The sequence below is a fragment of the Hemicordylus capensis genome, chromosome 1, assembly GCF_027244095.1.
Source record: "Hemicordylus capensis ecotype Gifberg chromosome 1, rHemCap1.1.pri, whole genome shotgun sequence".
Lineage (NCBI taxonomy): Eukaryota > Metazoa > Chordata > Lepidosauria > Squamata > Cordylidae > Hemicordylus > Hemicordylus capensis.
In genome coordinates, this window is record NC_069657.1 from 319,554,735 (window position 1) to 319,578,805 (window position 24,071).

At 40.5% G+C, this 24,071-nt stretch overlaps 1 protein-coding gene across 14 annotated transcripts in view; it reads right to left on the minus strand.

Moving 5' to 3' along the window:
• Positions 1–24,071, minus strand: part of EPHA7 (EPH receptor A7) — a 222,413-nt gene that overhangs the window by 53,493 nt on the left and 144,849 nt on the right. The window contains exons 7-8 of one of the 14 annotated variants that reach the window (XR_008314274.1): positions 4,760–4,837; positions 3,251–3,792 (exon numbers count right to left, since the gene is read on the minus strand). The exons of the other annotated variants lie outside the window; for them this stretch is intronic. The gene's annotated coding sequence lies outside the window, so the exon portion shown is untranslated. Of the gene's footprint in view, positions 1–3,250; positions 3,793–4,759; positions 4,838–24,071 lie in introns of those variants that run through there. 14 annotated transcript variants of the gene reach the window in all.

Below are 24,071 nucleotides of genomic sequence, written 5' to 3' on the forward strand. Positions count from 1 at the left end.
TACAAAGTTGTCTCACACTTAATCTGATATCCATATCTGATTCACTGGTGTGCATGTCTGTCATTTACATTGCAAAGGTGGAAGAAAGCTGGTTTCATTTGGAGAGAGAAAAATCCTATTCTCCCATGTTTCAATGTTGAAAATTTTAATGTTAAAAAACATTACATGAACACCTGTTTAAATGGCATGTTCTTACACACGCTTAATATATCTACTCTTTTTTAAAAAAAACTCTGAGGTAACTCCTAAGCTTAAAACAGCGACAGACACCCTGACAAACGAAGCATAATGCACTGACAGAGGCAGCAGTGCTTCTGAAAGGTTCAACAAACTCAGCTCCACTCAGTTCAGCAAACTTAGCTGGCTCAGCAGCGGGCGCAAACGTTGACCTCCACTGCCCCAGGAAGCACTCTGTTTCATCTGAAATACATCTGAGGGTCACTCAGTCTTCACTAACATATTTTTGGTTGAAAGAGAGGCCATTTGAAAATGGGCTCAAGATGTGGGGCGTAATATAGAAATGGCAGCCTGTTATGGGAAAAGGATTTAAAATTTACTGTATGTTATGCTATCAAAGAAAACTATTATAAAATGATGTATAGATGGTATCTGACACCAAAAAGACTGGCTTTAATGTATGAAAATGTTTCAAACAAATGTTGGAAGTGTGGACATTCTGAAGGCACATTTTTTCACATGTGGTGGACCTGTGGGAAGGCTAAAGCCTATTGGGATATGATATATAATGAACTAAAGAAAATATTTAAAATGACATTTCCTAAGAAGCCAGAATCCTTCCTGCTGGGAATAACACAAGGAGCTATTTCTACAACCAATTTAACATTTTTTATGTATGCCTCTACGGCAGCTAGAATTATATATGCACAGAAATGGAAGAATAGTGAACTGCCTTCAAAAGAAGACTGGCTGATAAAAATTTTGGAATATGCGGAGATGGCAAAACTTACAGCACTATTTAGAGATGAAAACTTGGAATGTTTTAAAGAAGATTAGAAACCATTTTTGTTGTATTTAAAAAATTACTTCCCTACTATGGACTTGACAGCAGGGTTTGAAATTTAGTATAAATCGCAGGTTGGTTAGTTTAATTATGTTCGTAAGGGCTTGAACTTATGTTTTGAATTATTATTATAGCAAGGATAAATCTTATAGTTGATGATTCACGAAAAAATGTGAGCGGGAAGTCCATCTTTTATGTGTGTATTTGTAATGAATGACAATATTGCTATTGTTAAAATTAATAAAAAATGAATTTGGGGGAAAAAAAAGAGAGGCCATTTGGGGGTGAACATGAAATTCCCCTCACACACTAGCACTATTCGTCTGAAACTCTTCAGAAGCATCAGTGCTACAGAAATGCTTCTCCTATTGCACCAGTGCTTCATTAGTCAGGATGTCAGCCAGTGTAAACAAATAAACACAAAAAATATATCCAAACAAAGTGGCAAGCATGCTAATCTTGAGTGTAATCCACAGCCCTTATCCTCAAAACAACATAGGCAGCAAAGACTCCCCAAATCTCAGGTAAATTAGGTTTGGGATACCACATGGCCAGAGGCCACAGAATCCTTGGTTCAGCTGCTATGAGTGCAGTCACAAAGTAGGACTGTCAATTCTCTTAACTGTAGCAAAAGAATCTATTCCCAACTTAAACAGGCCACCATTGCAGTTCTCTAGTACTGGTTTACAGCACACCGTCCCCACAAAAGAAGCATTTTACTGGTTGCATTCAAGGTATACAGATTGACCTCATTATCTGCCAGCGTTCTGTTCCCACAGATTACCCGGGTAATGAAACCGAGTATAATGAGTCATTGAAGTCTATGGGATTGCGGGGGTTAGGTTCCCAGACTTCAAAAAAAATTGCTAGAAAATCACCTTTTAAATGCGAAAATAGGCCAAATAAAGTGCCCAATGTGCTCCACGGGTCACCTGGCATCCAGCAATGTCCTCCCCCATCCCAAATGGGGGAGAGAAAATCACGAATCTTTTCCTTTTTCTGATGAAATGAGCCACAAAATGGCTCCTGTGTGCAAAATGATGGCTAGAAATGACCTCCACAGTCATTTCCGGCCTTCTAGGAACCATGGATACATGGGTTTTAACCCTTTCATATCCACGGATAATGAGGTAGGATGCCTTTTTGTGGACCACAAATACACAAAATTGATTAGTGGTATTGCATATAGTGAGGTCCACCTGCATAATTAGGATTTTTTGTACACAAGTGAAAACTATTCCAGTAAACAAAACATTCTCCACTAACTTATTTATTTTGAGTAAATATCTTGTATTCCGGAATATCAAACTAAAACAAGTGACCTGCCTTATTTCAGTATAGCATATCTATGTTATCTTAAATAACTGTCATGATTTCTCCCAGGGAATTCTTGGAATTGTAGTTTAGAGTGGATACTGAGAATAATTTGTGAGATTCCTAGGTCCCCATTTCTGAAACCGGTATAAGTCTGTAGTATAGACATATCAGTTTCAGTGATCCCTAATTCATGGAAAAAGCCGAGATCTTCAGCCACAATTGCGCTACTGTATATTGAACAGTATCATACATTTAGTTGTATTCATTATGGTACCAGGGTCTATGACAACAATCAATAAACATGTGATGGTAGAAATGGTGAAAGTTCTGAAGTTGAAAGCTTTTACTCAATTGGACAAAATATATAATTCACTCTGCTTTATTGACATTCGTGCTGGTAGCCTCTGTTAAGCTTAGCCCATGACAAAGAAAACCACGATAAAACATTATTGAGTGGTAATTACAACTATCATTGGCAGTAAGCGTTAAATAAATCCCTCACTAATTTTTCAAGCCAGAAACAAATCCAAATGAACTGGTTTTTATGCCTAAAGAGGAGCCACTTTAACTTCCATTTAGACACACTTTACTTTCTGGCTCATAAACCAAATTCTGCTTCCAATGCACTGTAAGAACTGGCTAGAGAGGCAACAAATGCAATGTGAACCACTTGGGGACTGAAGTATTAGACAGCAAAAGAGGATCTACTCCAAGAATACTTGACTGCACTACTCTATTACAGTTTTCTGCCATTGTTTTTGTGGTTGAAAAGCTCTTAAATTACCTGCTATTCCTGAAAAAACACTGGTGACAATAGCTTCTTGAATACATTTTCAAATCAGGTTACAGTTCCAAGACTAGAACAGAAAGCTTGTAAAATCTGGACAATAAAAATGCCTTTGACTGCTTCAGTTCATTTGGATATAAAATTTATTAAAACATGCAAGTGAAGACCTTACTCCGCACTGAATTTCTAAAGTATACAATAGGGCACAGTAGCATATATTCTCTCTGTTGTGTTCAGTTCCAGTTTCTGTTAAATGTCTCTGCAAATGGGAAGTAGGGATCAGTTGTGCAGCATCATTCCAATACAACCAATTTTGGGGTGGCAGAAGAATATTACAAAAAAATAAATAAATCATGTTTTTAATGTATTTACAGTCCCCTTTCTACAATCTAATCAAAGCAGTGTACACATGTAATAAAATCAAGGCAGTAAAAGTGTTTTATGTGAAATCCACAGCTATCATGTTTCAGTAAGATCTAGTTTGTAGAGCTATTTTAAAAGCGCTTTATTTGTGAATTGTATTTTTGCTTCATACTTGGTACAGATATAATTGCCGATTTGGTGTCCTGTTTCTTCCAAACCCATCAACTTAGGTATCAGTCAGTTGTGATCCTGACTTGCATAAGAAGTGACAATATTGATTCTGATGACATTCAGGGCTCCTGCACTGGAATCATAAATGAATTGTGACATGTCAGGAACAAACTCAGTGTTATCAAAAGTGTGAGAGATGGCAAATAAACTTATCAAGCAACCATTTTATTATTATTTTACATTTTATAACCACATGCTCATTTATATGCACATGTGTATGTGTCAAATTGAGATCTCCCACCATTTTCTTCAAACATGATCCCTCAGGATTCAAGCTCGACCCCATAGGAAACACAAGACCCCAAAACCAGAGACCTCCCCCCCCCCGGGTAAGTTTACTCATTTATGTTCTATCTATCCTCCTTCCTTCACTATCCATCTTCCTCGACAAGTGTCAATTATGAACACAAGATTTATGGGATGGAAAGATAAAGCACAATTTACAAATCATTTCCTGTGGAAGCGGACAGGTGTAATGACAGAGACGGCTTTCTGTAATTGAATTTGTTGCTCCTATCTACTCAGTCACAAGAAGATGTCAACTTCAAGGATGTTAGTCATGGAAAAAATATCTTAATATACGCCACTGTTTTACTGTACTGTTGGCAATACTATTCAGTCTTAAAGTTGTCTACATGGATGATCAGTATTTCTAGCACTGAAATATATCGGTGAATAAAACCACAGTTTTTACAGGCTGCACACTGCTGTGATTAGGTTTATTATAGAGAGAGGCCTGAGGGATACTTCAATAAATTTCAGACTCCTAACAAAGTTGGATTTTGGTGGGTTTTTGTTTTTTGTTTTGGCTGGGCCTGAAATAAACTAGGGCTCAGTAACAGGAAAAGCAAATTAACAGCAAGGTAGTATTCAGTCAAATATTAAATGCAAGTTGTATAAATAGTCCATCCAGGTGTCAACAGAAAGCAATAATTAGTGCTGTGCTAGAGTTATTGAAATTGCCACATTCAGGGATATAATTTTGTGGCAGGAACTACAACATCACTTAGTATTAGCACTCCTAAATTGTTTCCAAATACCTGTGAAATGTAATCAGGGCTTTGCAGATGCCACACTTGCCATAGTTCTTACAGATCAGATAAGCATATGGTTAAACCCTGCTGAGACATGGCATACAAATCAGTCAGATTACTCAAATATTGTATGCTTTTTAAAATCAGGCTCAAATCTGTGTGCTCACCATGTAGCCTGATCAAATTATTTATTAAAGTATTACTGATAATAGCAAATTGCAAATAGGGTTGCAAGATTGAACAGGAGACAGCTAGAACTGGCACGGATCTCTCAACAACTACTGAAAGCACAGAAATATTTATGTATTATTTTTCATCATTCCTACTCTGACTCCAAGCCACAATGGTACCTCCAAGAGATAAGACTGCTCCTTGAGTGACCCTTGCCCTACCACATATCTTCTCAGTATGAATTTCGTCACTACCTTTCATTGCTGCTATGTTCATGGTGGTCATGTAGTTGGCCCTGACAGAAATCAATGTTTTGGGGGCTCTAGGTACAATGTCATGCATAGGGGACAGGTGGATCCATATGCAGCATCAGCCACTGTGCTAGTCCCCGCGCTTCTGAAGAGTGGGTGGTCTTGCACAACAGTGCAATTATCATCAGCATCCCCATGGTCTAGAAGCACTCTATTATGGTGAAAATACATCTCTTGGTAAACACTGGGACCAGTGTTCCCTCTAACAGGAATTCCCAGGTGTTGTTCACTACAACTCCCAGCATCCCCAGGTGCAATGGCCTTTGGCTAGGGATTCTGGGAGTTATAGTCAACAACATCTGAGAATTCTACTACAATTGACTTTAAAGTAGGTGTGCATAGAATAATATTGCACGTTATAATTATTTACTAAAACCTGTTTGAATAGCCTATATAATTTATCTAGGGTTTAATTTCGCTTGGGAAATTACTATGCATTTTTGCAAACTTGTATTACAAGAAAGTAATATGAGAAATATCCATGTCAGTTTATGGAATAAATATGGTATTGATGGGACCATAGTCAGGGGTGCCGTTAGGCATCGACCTGGAGGTTCAGGTCCATGTGCTCACTCTCCTGGAGGGCCCCATTACTTTCCACAAGGGAAAAGAGGGCCCCTTTTAATTTTCTGGAATGGCTTGGCCTAGAGTTCTGAAATTTGGCACAGATGTAGGACAGCTTATCAAGTGTCCCCTTGGACCATCATTGTACCCCAGTGTGAAAGAATCTTTCCTTTGCCTTCATAAAAGTGTCATATGCTCCCCTCCCTTGCCCAACCCTTTACATTTCCAAAATGGTTGGGCTTAGAGTTCTGAAACTGGGGGCACATGTAGTCCAAAATGGCAGGACTCTGGGTATTTTTATTTCAAGGAAATTGCTCAACCATGTGATTTTTAATGACCCCCCCCCGCACAGTAAAGCTGCCAGGAAGAGTTATCTCTATCCACAGCATACTTCACATTTCTCACTCACCTTTCCAATAAAGTTCTCAAGGCAAAATACAATAAAATCTATTAAAGATAATGACATTTCAGTTGCTGCAAATGGTTCTTTCCCCCATCATCACAACAACCCTATGAGGTAGGTTAGGCTGAAAAGTAGTAAGGCTGTTCTTACAAGAAGTCCTACCCGGGCTAACATTGCCTTACCAGGGTAGGTCTGGTAGTGAGAACTGCTAGGATTGGTCCAGCACTCTGCCGGGTAGCCCAGGTTTTGTACCCAGGTGTGTGGGTTTTGTACTGGAGGGTACACATGCTCTCCTACCTCACTGCTCAGTTGTGTAGGCGCATGGGTTGCTGGTAGTCATTGAAATTATAGAAGCCAGGGGAACTACAGGTTACTCACCTGTAACGTTGGTTGTTCTAGTTGTCATCTGTACTTCTACACATATGGGCTATGTGCCTGCGCAGAGCCCTCGTCGGAATCTAACAAGCTTGATTTCTCCTGCTTTGGGCCCCGCCCCCAGCCGCTATATACAGCTGTGCCACTCCTCATCCCCTCAGTCACAGAGTCAAGCTTCAGTGACCCGAGCGGGGAGGACGGGAGGGCATGTAGAAGTACAGATGACCACTAGAAGAATCAACGTTACAAGTGAGTAACCTGTAGTTCTTCGACGTGGTCTCTGTCTTCTACACATATGGGAGCATAACAAGCAAGCACGCAAGGAGGAGGGAAGAAACAGAGGCAACAGGTAAACAATCAGGAAGAATTTATTTCAGGACAAGCAGCTTAACTGAAAATAGATTGCAGGGCACTCCTGCCAAATACAGCATCATTACGATCTCTAACATAGATAGCATAATGCTGAATAAATGAATGGGGTGAAGCCCAAGTAGCTGCCTGACAGATAGCGTCCAATGGGACCGCCCGATCAAAGGCCACAGAGGCCACCACGGACCTAACAGAGTGAGCCTTCACAGGGTCAGGCAACTGCTTACGGGCCAGTTGATAACACAATTCAATAGTGGAGACTATCCACTGGGACATGGATTGGGTCAAAACCCTGAAGCGCTTTCCGCGGCCCATCATACAGAACAAACAAAGAGGAGGACTTCCTCCACTCAGCAGATCTCTGCACATAAAAGTACAGAGCCCTGCGTACATCCAAACGGCGCAACCGCCTCTCCGCATCCAATGAAGGATTTGGAAAGAACACAGGCAAAGGGAGTGGGGACGAGCGGTGAAACATGGACACCACCTTAGGCAGCAACTTGACATCAGTCCTGAGTACTACCTTGTCCTTATGGAACTGCTGGTACAGTTGGTCAGCCCACAGGGCCCACAAATTACTAACCCTCCTGGAGGAAATCAGTCAAGCACAGAAATACATGGCTTAATTCATATAAGATCTGTTCCTATGATCAGATCGTATCTTGGGAAGCGGATGCAGTGACTCACTGCGAGGGAAGAAGAGAACTATCTGGTGCTACCTGCTGCCATAGCCTTAAATACAAATCTTATGATAATAATGACATGGAGTCTACTTGTATGAAACAATACCTGTCTTAATTCCAGCTATTTGGGTCAAACAATATGGTGACTATCATCTATCAATATGACCATCATCTTCATGTCCTGCTTGTCAATTTCCAGGGACAACTGAGAAGCTACAAATGGAATCAGGTGTAGACCTTGGATATCTAAAGTCCTCGAATTCTAACACAGAAAACCAAATGTTATGTATTTAGCTCAGGCTGAACTGGCAATCCTACATTCTTTCCACTCCAAAAATTGTTACACTATTATAGGCACTGGAACCTAGCCCATAAGATGAACCTTCTAGGTATTCCAAAGGGCGAGTGCAAGATCTTAGGATAAAGGTAGGTTTCCAATAGTTTCAGGCAGCTTTACCAACTCAGTCTTAGTAATCATGATGATTCAGAAAGGTCCCACTGAGTAAGAACTATTGATAAGTTCATCTGTGTGCTTTGGATTGTGATCAAAATTGGGATATTTGGAACCTGCACAGTTTCCAGACATCTTATTGCTTACATTCTCTTCTACTGCAGAAAAGCAGCCTAACGTGGTTATGAAGGCAACTGCAGAGCATCTACGCAAAGGTTAATTTATTGTGCAAGTGCTTCAAATCAAAGCTGTCATTATATGCATTATTAAAGAAAGCATCACTTGGCCGCATTAAAAAAAAACCATTTTGTTTTCTGATTAGTTCCCTAAAAAGAAAAGGAGTTGATTCTGATTTTCTGTGTTACATCAGTTTTACTTCATTGACTGCAGTGGATTTATGCTTGGTTTACAGCAGCATATCGGAATAGAATCTGACATGCAAAGTGCTATTTCCATATGTAGTTTCACTTCTCACTAATGCGCAGCTTGTGAAGCATTTCCACATCATTAAAAATTTAATTATTGTAACCAATCATAAAGTACTCATCATTAATACTCCTACTCAACCATTTTTCAAAATCATATTAAAATTTTATCAGGGAATGATTATGTTATTTTTGTAAGTAATTTTGTCTACAATTTTCATATATTGTCTAGAATTCATAAGTATGAAAGACATAAAGGATAACTAGTTTAAACAGTCTGGGCTTACCTCCCACACATGGTTTTCAATGTTTCCTAACACTGCAGCTCTCTAAAGTAATTTTTCATGTTCTTAAATATGCAGGAAGTCAGAGACAGGCAACACATGAAGATAATTTATTACTGGGTAGCTTTGACCTATGGAAAGGAGGTGCACAAGCAGACAATAGAAGAGGCAAGCTCCTTGGATCCAATATATTTCACCTCAAATCAAGAATTGTGAATATTCTTGTATGCCTGCAGGACCAGTGTTCCGTCTAACAGTTGACGTCAACTCCCAGAATCCCCAAGCAAAAGCCGTTATAGCTGAGGATTCTGGGAGTTGTAGTCAACAACATCTGGGAATCCCTGTTAGAGAGAAAACTGAGCAGGACATATGGATGGTATATTCTGCTGAATGAGGAATAGATTCAGCAACATGTTGTGTTGAGGTTGGTTAGCATGGGCAGCATGTGACTCTCTGGATATTGCTGAACTACAACTTCCATCACTCTCAGTCACAATTTATAACAGCTGGGGATTTATTTATTTATTTTTTAAAAACAAAATTATTTGCAATATTCACATAATAACATAGAACAGTAACATGATAACACAGTACATTTAACAATCATATTTTGTAAATATCACAAGAAAATCCAAAATCATATCTCGTACGGTTAAAATAATAAATACTGTATAATCTCCCCAAAAACGGTGGAACAGTGATTCTACTCTCAGAGCCTGTATTAATCTAATCTTGTCAGTGATCTTTTCTAAGAGCACAATTGACCACACCTTATTATACCACTGCTCAATTGTTAATTGATCCAAATATTTCCATTGTTGAACAATTAGTGTTTTTGCTGCCAAGATTAAAAAGTTACAAGTTCCTTATTTTTTAACTTGGCATTATTTCCTACAAATATAGGTAATAACTCTAATTCCAGAGAACACTCCACATTTTGTCTCATTATAGTTCTTATTCCTCCAAATATTTTTTGCCAAAAACACACCACCTTTTCACAAGACCACTACACGTGATAAAATATTCCCTTTTGCTTACACCCCCTCCAACACTGAGCAGAATAATTATGAGAAATGTATGTTAAGTTTACTGGAGTTAAATTCCAACGATGTAAAATCTTCCATTGCAACTCTTGTATGGAAGCTGACAGGAATCCTCCAGCCTTCCATAATATTTGTCATTTACTGTCTTCTATAGGACTTCTCAAATCCATCTCCCAAATATTCTTCAAAGCTCTTGAGGGTCCCCTATTTCTAATTGTAACAACAGTATATACATTTTGGAAACTATCCCTTTTGGCTGATCCTGATAAGACAGAATTAATTTTTCAAAATGTGTAAGTGATTGAAATACTGAATTTACTATATCTTCATTGCTCAAAATAGATTTAACCTGAAACAAAAAAACCCCATGGTAATTGATCACCTATCTTATGCTCAATCTGTTCCCTATTACATAACCTCTCCCCATTAAAAAAGGCTCTGAATCTATATAACCCATATTTCCTCAATGAATCCAGCTGAATCAACACATATTTATTACCAGGGTCAAAATATGTCTTTAAAGGTGTTGATGGGGAAATAGTCTCCATCAGCTCCTTATGTCTTTTCTTCCATATCTGGAACATGGCTTTAATAAATAAATGGTAAATCTTGGCTATCTTTAGAAAATAAATTGAACAAAAAAAGAACTTGTATTAAAAAACCATCTGCCCCTTGTACATTCTCTGTTTGGACCCACTGCTCAGTTGAGTCTTCTAGTATAAATGATATCATATGTCCAAGGTGTGCAGCTTGATAATATAGTCTTAAATTTGGAATTCCCCACCCTACCTTCTTCTGTGGTCTATATAAAATCTTCCTATTAATCCACAGTTTCTTAGAGCTAAAACAGAATTTTTTCCATTTTCCTCTGCCATAGTGATAATATTCTATCAGGAATTTCCACTGGGAGAGACTGAAGCAAAAAATTAAATCTTGAAAGAGCCATCATTTTTACAGCTGCAATCCATCCTTTTATATTAATATATTAACAGCTGGGGATGATGGGAGTTGTAGTTCAACATCTGGAGAGACACACCTTGCCTACCCCTGTTCTAGATCAAAACCTACATCTTAGCAGAATTTGCTGAGGGGCCATTATATAATTCCAAAGCAAGTCAAAGAACACGGACTGTCACCGTTATAGTAAAAGTAAATGTGGCAGCATGAGTATGGAAAGATGCTAACCACCATATTTCAATTTCATAAAGTATTCTAATCTTGAAAAATATTTCATCATTCACTGCAAATTACACAAGTGTGGGTCATATTTGGTATAAAGGTAACATGAGTGGCACAAAGCTTTGCAGAATCAAATGAACTACTTTTCAGCATCTATTGTGTGTACTGGTAGGAATTCAACTGAACTATGAACTATGATAATATCCAAGCCTACAATATTAATGTTTTTTCCATTTGTAAGGAAAGTGGAAAGAGTATAAAGAGAAAGGGCTACAGACTAGAGTTGCGCTAGTACAACACTGCTGAGTTAGCACAAGGATGTAGCATGACGCTGAGCAAAGAAAGGAACGTTTGTTCTAACTAATTCTTAAGTAAGCAGCAGAAGATGTTGAAAAGTTGTGCAATGTTTTAGAAGTTGCTTAACCTTGTACGTTTCTCAGAAAAGGCTTTTCACTCGCAGTTGTATAGCATCATGGAGCATCACAACAGTGCACAGCTCCACAAACTTCAGTGTGCACAACTTCTCTTGTTGCCCTAGCATAACATTAGTCTGCATGTCAGCCAATATTTATTCAATTTTTATACCACCTTTCATAAAACTCATCCCAGGGCTATATTGGTTATCTTCTCAAATGAATTGTATCACTTGTTTTGAGACATTACTCTGTGAAGTGATACATTACGATTGAAGAATTGTCCTGTACTATAGCCCTTTCCACTGGTTTCTTATTTAGACCACGAGACATCCACCCCACCCACGATTTAGAAGAGAATCAGCATAGGGCTCATGGGAAACCTTTTTTCTCTATCTCTCCGGCTGTGTATAGATTACAGCATACTATCAGAATGGAAGGTTAGTCCACCCTGAAAACTATTTACTTCTCTCACCAAGGCCTAGGTCCATAAATTACATCATCCTGGAATAAGGCAGAGAGAAGAAGTCATAAGGTTGTGTATGTGTGGAAATTTCCTTTACGTTCCATCTGCTGTTCTGTGCTTAGTAATCTCTATAGGCTGTGAGACTTAATTCTATAGTGCTCAATTAGTTGTTAATTTTTAGGTGCATTATTTGTGTTGCTTTCCATATATTATTTATCACGATCCACTTATAGAACAATGATAATGGCAACACACTCTGAAAATAATCTTGATTTGTACACACATTAGACAAATAACATTTGGTGTGATATTCTTGGACACATTTTTATAGATACAGTATAATCACAATCTGGTCAAGAGTAGGGATGTGCACGAACCGGTCCAGAGGCCATGTTAGAGGCCTCCGAACCGGTTCGAACAGGGCCCGGTCCAGCGCTGGTTGGGGGTGGTTCTTTAAGGGTGGGGGGGTGCACTTACCTCTCCTGCCGCTTTCCCCCCACCGGCGTTCCCTTTTTGTGAAACGATTTTGGGGCGGCAGTGTTCCTCCCTGCCGCCCATGCCCCTGTTGTTAGCCAAAAATCACAAGCACGCGTGTGCCTGCTGCGCATGTTGCACGTTGCGGGTGTGAATGGAGGCGGGCACACACACGCTTGTGATTTCCGGTATTTGTGGCTAACAACGCTGCCGCCCCAAAATCGTTTCAGAAAAAGCGAGCGCCGGCGGGGGGAAAGCGGCGGGAGAGGTAAGTGCAACCCCCCCCGCCCTTAAAGGGAGACCCCTGCCGGCACCGGAGCACGCCTCCGTGCACATCCCTAGTCAAGAGATTAGTTTACAATTCAAAGTATTTGAACTGGGCCAGATTCTGACTTAAATTGTATGGGTCCATACATAAATATTTAATTCTTTTATAAATGTCCCTTTACAAAATCTATGCAGACTTTCCCCTAACAGGTCATGTTTTTCCTTGAGTTTAACTAGCCATTCTGTTTTTAAATTTCATACTTCAAAAAATGAAAATAAACTTAAACAGTAATTTCCTCCTTTTGTCTGAAGAGATTAATTTAAAAAAACCAAAACATTCAGAGAAATATCCTTCAACAATACGAAACTAGGAAACATAATTGTTTGGCATAGTCCTAACACTGCTGCAAGTTCACGTTGAAGGAACAATTAGTTATAAGACAGTGTTAGCTTTGAAATCTAGGTATACCCTATTAAGTTGAGAGGTGAACTAAGGAAAATTAGGAAATGGTTAAGCAGAAAACTAGAAGTCTTTCCTTCAGTATCAACACATCTGACACCTTAATGGAGGGCAATCGTTCATTCATTCCTGAGGTTTATAACATTATCAGTGGAAGCTTATGAATGGAAACACTTTGAGAAATGATCTTGTAGTATACTGGCCCTCATCTTCAGCCTATTGTTTGGTTTATCTCCTTTTGCACAAACACAACAGAACCATCTTAAAATAGGATATACATCTTCTGCTTCATAAATAATGCAGGAAACATGCAATGATCAGTTTAATTCTTTATTACTGCCTGTGATCAGCAACAAACAGAAATTTACAGTAAACCAGTGAAGTGATAGAGTATTCCCAGGAAGATACAGATGTGTTGGAGGTGAAAGGTAGAAGGTATTTAGAACTAGTGTCAGTTCACTCGTCATCCAGCTACAATACTAGAGTTCTCAGAGATAACTAAACCAAATGGTGGAATGTTTGCGTCGGTTTCACTCATCTCCCCTCTAGAACGTTTCTGTTCTGGAAGTGTCCTTTTGCATAACCACCAATGCCATAACTATCCCACATCTATTTCCAGACAGCAGGCTTTACTGTGAGGCTTTATTGCAAGTTCAAATTTGCCCCCAAAATACAATGCAAAAAGTGGATTTTTTTTAACCATGGATATAAATGAGACTACGCTCTAACGCACAATGAAAAACCTGAATCATATCTGGAGCGCTCCTCGATAGCTTGCAGGGACCTGGGAGTAAATCTGGCCAATATGTGAATGTACACCCTCCATTCTGTAACAGAAGCGAACTAAAAGCCCCATCTGGAAATGCTCTAGGAGATGACTGCAAATCAATGCATATCACATTCCTATAGTGTCAATGTTTCTTTATTATCACATTTTGATATTTATCACAATAAACCTTGTCTACAGATTAAGTGTTTATAAGGCAACTAAGAAGTGCCACCAAAATAGAATTGCATTAAAGCAAAAGTATTCTTTAATAGACACACTCCCTGAGTTACAGACATCCAACTTACAAGCATCTGTGCATACAAAGCTCCATAACATATTACAATAAGGAAGTCCCTAACTTACAAAGGCCAAGCCACACATTCAAGCAAGTCATCACTCTTGGAAACTATATGTGCTTTGAATTATGAGCAACTGACTTACAAATGAACTTTTGTAACACAACCCATTTGTAAATTGGTCCCCAATTTACAAAAGAAGGGGATCTCCTTCTTTTGAAAATTTAGTTGGATATACGCATGAAGGGTAAGTCATACTGGCTGATATGTTATGCAGCCCTACAAGAGCAGAGCAAGAGCTCCAACCTTGCAACTTGCAAGCAGCAAGTAAATTAGATGCTCTCCAGGCTTGTCTCATAGAGCAACGTATGGGGACTGGGATGTAGATGAAATTTTCACTTTTCTCCCTTCTCTGCAAAAGCTCTGTTTGCTTGTAGACACATTTCTACAAGTGAACATGGCTTTCTCTGGGAGGAGAGGGAAGCAAAAATTATGTCCACATCCCCTCCCACAATCTGCTCTGTGAGACAGGCCTGGAGGTTCAGGCAGTCAGTTAGTTTGCTCCTTGTGAGGATGAAACCTTGTCTGTCTCTCGTAAGGATGCACAACATGTCAGTCAACATCCTACAGATGCTAGTGACTTTGGGCTTTTCGTTTCTTTCTCTGAATATCAATTTCTCTTTTGAGTAATTCTTAGTTTCTCTTCACATTTCACTTTGGATAAATTTCCATTCCAACCTTACACACTTGACAGGGTATTTGTACTGGGATATACATATTAGGAGGTAGATAATCCTTTAGTGTAGCTGTAGAGTCATTGGAAGCCACTTTCATTGTCTGAAGGAGAGTGACACTCATGCAAGGGCTCCTTCCATAAGCAATTGATCACTGAAAAACAGAAAATCTCCTTATGTGAGAAGAAGTAATGCCCAATGAACAGCACACTACTGCGGCAAAGTTTGGATGCTGACCACCATGTTTGTCACTAAACTTCTGTCTCAATTCCTTAATCCTCATCTCCAAATTATAACCAAGTTAAGTGTGTATAAATATATTTTTTCACATGCATGTTTGAAAAGTTTCTTTTTCCTCTTTCCCACCCTGTGAAATCAATTTTGTAAGTTCCTCGAAGTCAGCAAGCTTGCTTTTGTTCATATGATAAAGTTCCCTGTATAAAGAAATATGCAAGTAACTAAGTCATATTTAGCTATAAGAATTTTGCATTTTGCTTCAGTTCCCAGAATTCCTTTCACTCTTTTCTGTGTTAGGAACTCCTTTTGGTTTTTGTAACCAGCTTCAATTATGACAGGGTTGGGTTTTTTTGGTTTGTTTTTCATTAAGACACTGGGTGTTATAGTTGTTTTCATCTTCTTAAATAACTTATTTGGTAAAGTATTTAACACAGTATTTAATAGGCAAAGTTTAACACTTATCTAGAAAGAGATTTGTCACACAAGAAGAAAATATCAATAAAGCAAACACCATTCAAATTCTTAAAAAAAAAAAAAATTCCAGTAATGCAGTTTTAAAAGCTGGACTGGGGAATAATCTATTTAATGACACTTTTGCACCACAACCCTGTAAATCTTAGAAATAAAAAACAGAACAAGCCACTCTTCTAATGAGTCCATTAATCATGAAAGTGAAGGGAGGCTCAAAAGGGTTACCATTTCTTATGGAGGAAAGAGCTCATCACTGCCAAAGTCTCACTAGTTATCCAGGCCGTGGCAGCAATTCCATTTTCGATTAAAGTTGTACCACTCCTTCTAATCCAGCCACTAAATCTCTTTTTCTTTTCTCAGAGTCCTAGTAAATGGTGCTACGACAAACTGAAGGAACATTTCAGGGTAAATAATCAATCTTTAACGTCATCACTGAAAAATGTCTGGTCTAAATCTAATTGCTTGTAGTGGGAGTCTTTCTGTGTGGGATAAAGAAGCTGTTCAGAGTTCTCTTTCTTGCAAATGAAAACAAGGTGTGCTGAATGCCCTGACTACTTCTTACTCCTTATTTTTGTGATTTTTACAAGACCGTTGGTTCATTTTCTAGACTGTATCATGTGCTCCATTATTTAGCAACGTTAGTCTTATCCTTCCTGTTAATGCAGAAGATAAATATCCCTGGAATAAGAAAGGAAGAAAAAGAAAGACAGACATCTACCCTGTGAAAAAAAGCACCCTCTCATTAATATAAAAAGCCACAGAGAAAATAATGGAAGCTATGATTCCACTGTACCATGGCTGTATACTATCTCCCTATTTATTCAACGTATATGCTGAACATATACTGAGAGAAACTGGATTGTAAGAAGATTAACGTGGTTTTAAAGTTGGAGGAAGAAACATGAATAACTTGTGCTACGTTGATAACACCACTCTGATAGCTGAGAACGTGGATGATCCACAAGCTCTAGAAATGAAAGTCAAGGAGCACAGTGAAAAATGGGCCTTCGACTAAATGTAAAGACTAAACTAATGACAATGGGTACAGCAAACAGCCTCAGAACTGATAATGAAGACAGTGAAGAGATGGATAGCTTCTGCTTTTTAGGACTGACCATCAACAGTAAAAGATCCAGCAGTCAAGAAACACGCCACAGACTAGCACTTGGTCGGGTTGCAATGAAGGCCTTGGAAAGGATATTTAGATGTCATGACATGTGTATACCTACAAAGATTAGAACTGTCCGGACAATGGTTTTTCCCATGACACTCTATGGATGTGAAAGCTGGACTTTGAAGAAGCAAGACAGAAAAAGCATTGATGCTTTTGAACTCTGGTGCTGGAGAAGACATTTGAGAATACCATGGACAGCCAGGAAAACAAACAAATGGATCGTAGAACAAATCAATCCAGAACTTTCAATTAAGGCACAAATGACAAGGCTCAAACTATCATACTTCGGAAACATTATGCGAAGACCCAGCTCCTTTGAAAAGTCTATAGTGCTGGGGAAAGTTGAAGGAAAGAGAAGAAGAGGACAACCAGCAGCAAGGTGGATGGACTCAATTATGACAGCAATGAATGCATCACTGACAGATCTTAAAGGCCAAGCTGAAGACAGATCATCCTGGAGAGAATCTATCTATGAGGTCGCTAAGAGCTGACACTGACTGGACAGCACTTAATCAATCAATCAGCGATTCCACAGTGCATTTGTGTGCATGCAAAAGCCTACACCGATTGTGGGTCTGTTTGGATGTCTCAGGAGCAGACCTTGCATACCCTTTCAAGTAGACAAGGAAATTATAAATATCAATGGTTGACATCCTGTTTCACTAAGAGATGATTCAACAGTGGAAAGCTGTTCTTAATGAAGTTGGAGACTTCTCCACTTTCACAGGACATGAGCATGGGACAAATGATTTTTGCTGATCTTTCCTGAAAGTGCTCTGTGCTTTTCAAGAATATGTCTCTGAGGGCTATGTGACCCTCAGGATCATATTTTTGGAAAGGCACAAATTATTTCCATGGCAGGGAAGATCGGCAAAAACCACCCTACCTCCACTTGCCGAGAATGAAGGGAAACCTCCCACATTTTCATTAGTCAGGATGTCAACCAGTGACAACAAAGCATGATCAACCTGAAGTCAAGCATTTTGAAGCCTCATTGATTTCAACTGAAAATACCACTTGCTTAATTTTCCCACTGAAATCAATGTGAGTGAAATGCTTAACATTGCCTAGATTGTGTACATCATACTTAAACAGAACGTATTTTGCATGCTTTAATTAGGGATGTGCAAAACATTTTGACGTCAAAACGTTTTGACTCAAAATGGGCCATTATGACTGTTTTGAACTCAAAACAACCCCCCCCCCTTTAAATAAAGGGCCCTTTTAAAGCTTGGGACAAAAACATCATTTCGATCAAAATGTTTTGGCGTTTTGACTGTTATTTTGGAGGCCTGTTTTCCCCTTGATGATTGGTTATCAGGCACTGGCTTCTGATTGGCTTGCCATCTCCTTGGTTGGCTTGTTGTCATACAAATTGTGCTGTCATGGGCAACTGTGCTCCCATTGGCTGGGGGGAGGGAGGATGGGGGGGAACAAAAGGAGGAAAACAATTCCAAGGTGGCTTACAAAAGTTAAAAAACATATAATTAAAAAATGACAGTTATGAGTATTAAACTAAAAATATGACAACAAATCTGATTTAAAATATATAAAATACAAACATAAAAACTGTACATGGATAAAAACACACAGAAGCAGCAATAAAAAATCTTGTAAAGGCCTGGAAAAAAAGCCAAGATTTAACAAAACTGTGATGGAGTCCGAGGAGCGAATGGCCACTGGGAGAGCATTCCAAAGTCTGGGGGCAGAAACAGAAAAGGCCCTATCCCGAGTGCACAACAACCAAGCCTCTCTCATTGTCGGAACCCAGAGCAGAACCCCTCAGATGATCTCGTCAAGCAGGCAGCAATCCTTGGGAGCAGGCGGTCCCTCAGGTATCCTGGGCCCAAACTGTTAAGGGCTTTAAAGGTCAAAAACAACACATTAAATTGGACCTGGAAACACAGTGGTAACCAGTGCAGCTCTTTCAAAATACGTGTGATATGATCACACCGGGCAGCTCCAGATAGAACCCCAGCTGCCGCATTTTGTACAAGCTGAAGTTTCCGGATATTCTTCAAGGGCAGCACCGCGTAGAGCGCATTACAATAATCCAGCTGTGACGTAACTAAGGCATGGGTAACTGTGGCCAGATCTGCCTTCTCGAGAAAGGGACGCAGCTGGTACAATAGCGGAAGCCGTGCAAACATATGCAGAACTGGGGGGGGGCAGGCAGGGCACGTGCCCTAGGTGCCACTGAGGTGGGGGAGCCATGCCAGTTCCTGCCACCCCCACCCCATTGCCCACCTGCCCAGCCCCAGGGCCCCTCAGCCACTTGCCTCCAGCTCTGGCCTAGGATCAGCGAGGCCTAGGATCCGAGCAGCCTGCAAACTGCAGAGCTCTTCTCTCCCCGCCTCTCAGCTGATCAGCGGGTGGGCGGGGCTTCCAGAGAGGCCTCCCAGTAGGCTTCCCTGAAGCCTGAACTCGGCAGGCCCCAGCAAGCCAGGAAGGAGGCTGGCAGAGCTCCCTGCAGCAGACCAGACCATCCAGGACAGCTTTTGCAAGGTAGGCTGTGAATTCCTTTTTGTGGTTACCCCCGTATATAGGGATCTGCTTGCCATAGGGCTTTGATATGGGGGGTGGGGCGAGACTGAGAAGTCTCTGAATATTTAATTTAAAACAGACTGAAAAATGTGCTGGCTTTAAAAACAAAAACTATCTAAGGCCTATAAGTGGCTTGTTTCATGTTAGAAAATTACAAAAACTTCTGGAACAAATATTTATTTATTCATTCATTCTTTCATTCATTTATAAATGCACTTATGTTCAAGTTGTTTTGCAACCCAGAAGGTCTGAGTGAGAACTGTGAAGCATGTGTTGTGCTTTCATTTTATTTTTCTTGTGTGTGAACTGCTCTCCAATAACTTGCAGGGACTTCAGGGTCAATCTGGCCAACATGTGAATGCAGCACCTCCATTCCAGAGGAGATGTGTGTTAAAGCGCTTTAAAAGCCTCCTGTGAAAAACCTCCTGCAATCCAACTTTACTGAATTTGTTCAGAATTCTGAGAAAACAAACATAGGCTCACCCTGCATGGTTGAAAGTCTCCTTTGCTAATCTGCAGCAAGGGGGCCATTTTAATAATTAGCATTGCTAGTGTGTTCTAGGCATTAAAAGTAGCACAAATATATAGTACTCAATGTATATCACTACATACTGTGAAGTGTGCATGTGTGTATTCAGTGAAATGTATTTCCACGCAGCATACTTATTTTGAAATATCAGACTTAAATCCTTGGGCGCCTGGGATGTGTGGAGGCCCTGGACTTTGAGGGGCTGGGGGCCCTCATCTAAAATCTCATCTTGGCCCATTCCAACCTTGCTATGCCCCCGGCGGTCACTACACATGGGTTTCTGCACAACACCTGCACATAAGAAACTCCCATGTAGAAAATATGTCTCTTGTAAATTGACCCTGAATTTTCCATCCATGACTGGGATATTTGAGAGTTAGAGTCAATAATAAAAGAACACCACACTGCTTGTGACAGGAAGGGGCAAATTACAATGATTTCTTAGTCTGGCAGGGGCTGGTTTTGGCCCTGGCAGAACTTGGCTGTCTGCTCCTGTTGCAAATGCTTCTGTCTAGTGTGGCAAACTAATGTATCCTCCTCCCTCTTGGTGTCAAAGTAAGCACTGGTGTGGTGAATGCACATATACCCCATCATGAGCCAACAGTCATCATAAGACAAAGGCTGGCAGGAATCATTCACTGGTTTATAGACCGCGGCCCCCCCCTTCTTCTTCCCCTATTTTGCTAGTGGCTATTTGGGCAGGTGATCCTCTAGGACAAAGTCATGTTTTTTAAAAAGAATGAGATGAGACAGAGAAAATGACACTTGGAATCCTCACATAACTCCTGACTGTTGTTCTAAGTCTTTTACAGAGATGGCTCACGTTTTCAGGTTTCGATCAACAACCATGTCTAGATGGTACAGTGTTCCTTTTAACAGGGATTTCCAGATATTGTTGACTACAAGTCCCATCATTCCTGTTTGGACAGGGGTGCAATTTCAGTGCTTGCCCTAGGCGCTATTTTCCCGAGTTACGCCTCTGCGCTTAAAGGCACCCCTGGCCACCGCCTCCACCTCAGCTTCCAAAAGCAGAGCCGGGTCCAGTAATACCCCCAAGCTGTGTACTTGTTCCTTCAAGGGGAGTGCAACCCCATCTAGAACAGGCAGAATCACCTCATCCCGACTGGCTCTCCTACTGACCAACATTACCTCCATCTTGTCCGGATTCAGACTCAGTTTATTAGCCCACATCCAACCCATCACATCCTCCAATTCCCAATTCAGGACATCCACCGCCTCCCTAGGATCAGATGACAAGGAGAGATAGAGCTCAGTGTCATCTGCATATTGCTGACAACTTAGTCCAAGTCTCCGGATGACCTCTCCCAGCGGCTTCATGTATATGTTAAACAGCATGGGGGACAAAATCGAACCCTGCGGGACCCCAATAGCCAATGGCCACAGGGCCGAGCAGTAGTCCCCCAGCACCACCTTCTGGACCCTCCCCCACAAAAGGAATGGAGCCACTCCAACACTGTACCTCCAATTCCCATACTCAAGAGGCAGTCCAAAAGGATACCATGGTCAATGGAACGCCGCCGAGAGGTCCAGCAGAACCAACAGGGATGCACTCCCACTCTCTAGTTCCTGACGAAGGTCATCCACTAGAGCGATCAAGACCAGTTTCAGTCCCATATCTGGGGTGGAAGCCAGATTGAAAAGGGTCCAGATAATCCGTATAATCCAAGATGCTCTGCAGCTGGGACGCCACCTCACACTCTATCACCTTGCCCAAAAAGGGAAGGTTAGATACAGGTCTATAGTTGTCCAGGTTGGAGGGATCAAGGAAGGGCTTTTTAAAATAATGGTCTTACCACCGCCTCCTTGAGACACGGTGGCATCCTGCCCTCCCTTAATGAAGCATTAATTATCACCTCCAACCATCTGCCTGTACCCTCCCTGGCAGCTTTTATTAGCCATGAAGGGCAACATGCTATGCTGTTGTTGCTATAACTATCTGATTTTCTGGATCTTAGACTGACAAAAGCAGAACTTGGGTGTCTGCCTTCCCTGAGTTGTGTTCTGTTTTGTTTGCAAGATAGTGTTGTGGCGAGAACAGCTATGCTTGCTAGTAAGGATTATCCTGTGGCAGCTCTTGCAATGCTTGGAAGTAAAATAAGGAGCCATAATTGTGTGTGAGAGAGAGCAACTTGTGCCATTGATGTTACTGCAGCGCAGGCATTGTGGATTCTGGGTCAGCAAATTTTTTTGGCCATTTTTGGACTGTGTTTGAAATGTGTATTCTGTATTAGAAGGGACAAATTCCCTTTTACTGTGTGTTTCTGCAGTGTTTTTCAAGGTATGGTTGCAAAATTTGCAATGCAAAACTTGTATGTGTGCATCTGTGAGTGCAGCTTGCTCCAGCCGTAGGGAACAATGGGGAAACTCGAAACACCCCATTATTTCCCATGGGTTGCTCCTAGGGACACTAAAGTAGATTGGCTGGTAGCCTATAACCTACCCACAAAAAGAAATGGGCAAGTGGGAGATTAAAAAAACCACACCTTTAACCTCCCCCCCCCAAAAAACCTTTCCCTTTCCCCCCCACAACCTTTTGGGGGAAAGGTTATAATTTTATTTAAAACCACCCGCTTGCCCGTTTCTTCTGTGGGTTGGGTAGTGAGGTGTAGGTATGGAGAGGAGTAGGTAGCATGGTAGAGGAGAGCTGGTCTTGTGGTAGCAAGCATGACATCTCCCCTTATTAATTAATTAAATAATAATAATAATAATAATAATAATAATAATAATAATAATAATTCAATTTCTATACCACCCTTCCAAAAATGGCTCAGGGCAGTTTACACAGAGAAATAATATATAAATAAGATGGATCCCTGTCCCCAAAGGGCATCTAAAAAGAAACATAAGACAGACACCAGCAACAGTCACTGGAGGTTCTGTGCTGGGGGTGGATAGGGCCAGTTACTCTACCCCTGCTAAATAAAGAGAATCGCCACATTAAAAGGTGTCTCTTTGCCAAGTTAGCAGGGGTGTACCCTGGTTGCATATGAATAGGAGGCTTGATGTGTGACCACTGCAAGATATTCCCCTTAGGTAATGGAGCTGCTCTGGGAAGAACAGAAGGTTCCAAGTTCCCTCCCTGGCACCTCCAAGACAGGGCTGAGAGAGATTCCTACCTGCAAACTACCCTGGAGAAGCCACTGCCAGACGGTGTAAACAATACTGAGCTAGATGGATGTATGGTCTGACATAGTATATGGCAGCTTCCTATGTCCCTATCTATCATGCCCTGCCACACCACCCACTTTGGTGTTCCATGTGGAATAATGGGGAATTTTGTTTTCCCATTGTTCCCTATGGCCAAAATACTCGGAATGTTTCGGCCATCTGTGTTTTGTTTCGAGCTTGAAACCCTACACAAAATCCGTTTTGTGAACATCCCTAGCTTCAATACTTTTGTGCAACCCTCCTTCTTTATCTGCTTAACTTGGTTTTGTTGTATTCTCTATCTCTGGCAATCGGTCAAAGGTCTGAAGTCTTTGCTTTTTCTCCCCCCCCCCACACTTTACTACTCAAATCTTTAAAGTGGTGTACTTCCTGCCCCACCTCAGACCTTTCCCCTATTTCTTTAAGGCATGCCTTTATGTATGCATTTAACCAGTCCAGCTTTCTTCTTTTAAATGTTCCGTGTTATCCCTGTTTTGTGTTTGGGTTTTCAATAGCTCAGGCCTTGTCTGACAAAACCACAGAAGTACCGGCATATTATTTAATCCAGACATCCTGTGTGATGGTGATAGTGAAATGTGCTCCCATCCAGTACACACTGCCTGGCTCATTTTGTTTTAGACCTTGTTTGTTTGCCAATCTGATACACTTCAGCCATGAATGGAATGCTTTTCATCCGTTTTGTTCTAAATTGTTTTTCTAAGAACGTCCCCCACCCCATGTAATATACTAACATACAACGAACAACTAAGGTGAAAACTTAATGTACCCTATAGTCTCACATCTTTATTAACATAACTTCAGGATTTTAAAAAATAAAACTTAAATATGTTATTGTGAATGTCCTAAACTAGTGAATATTGATATTTACATGTGAATTCTTACAGTCCAAGGTATATCTGAAGCATGCCCAAATGCCAGAGATACATTATAAAACAATGTCCTAAATGTGACTGTCAGTATTTTGTTGTTTATACTAGAAATATGTGTTCTCAGGCACTGACAAAATTAAACTGGGATAGTTAATATTCACATAAATG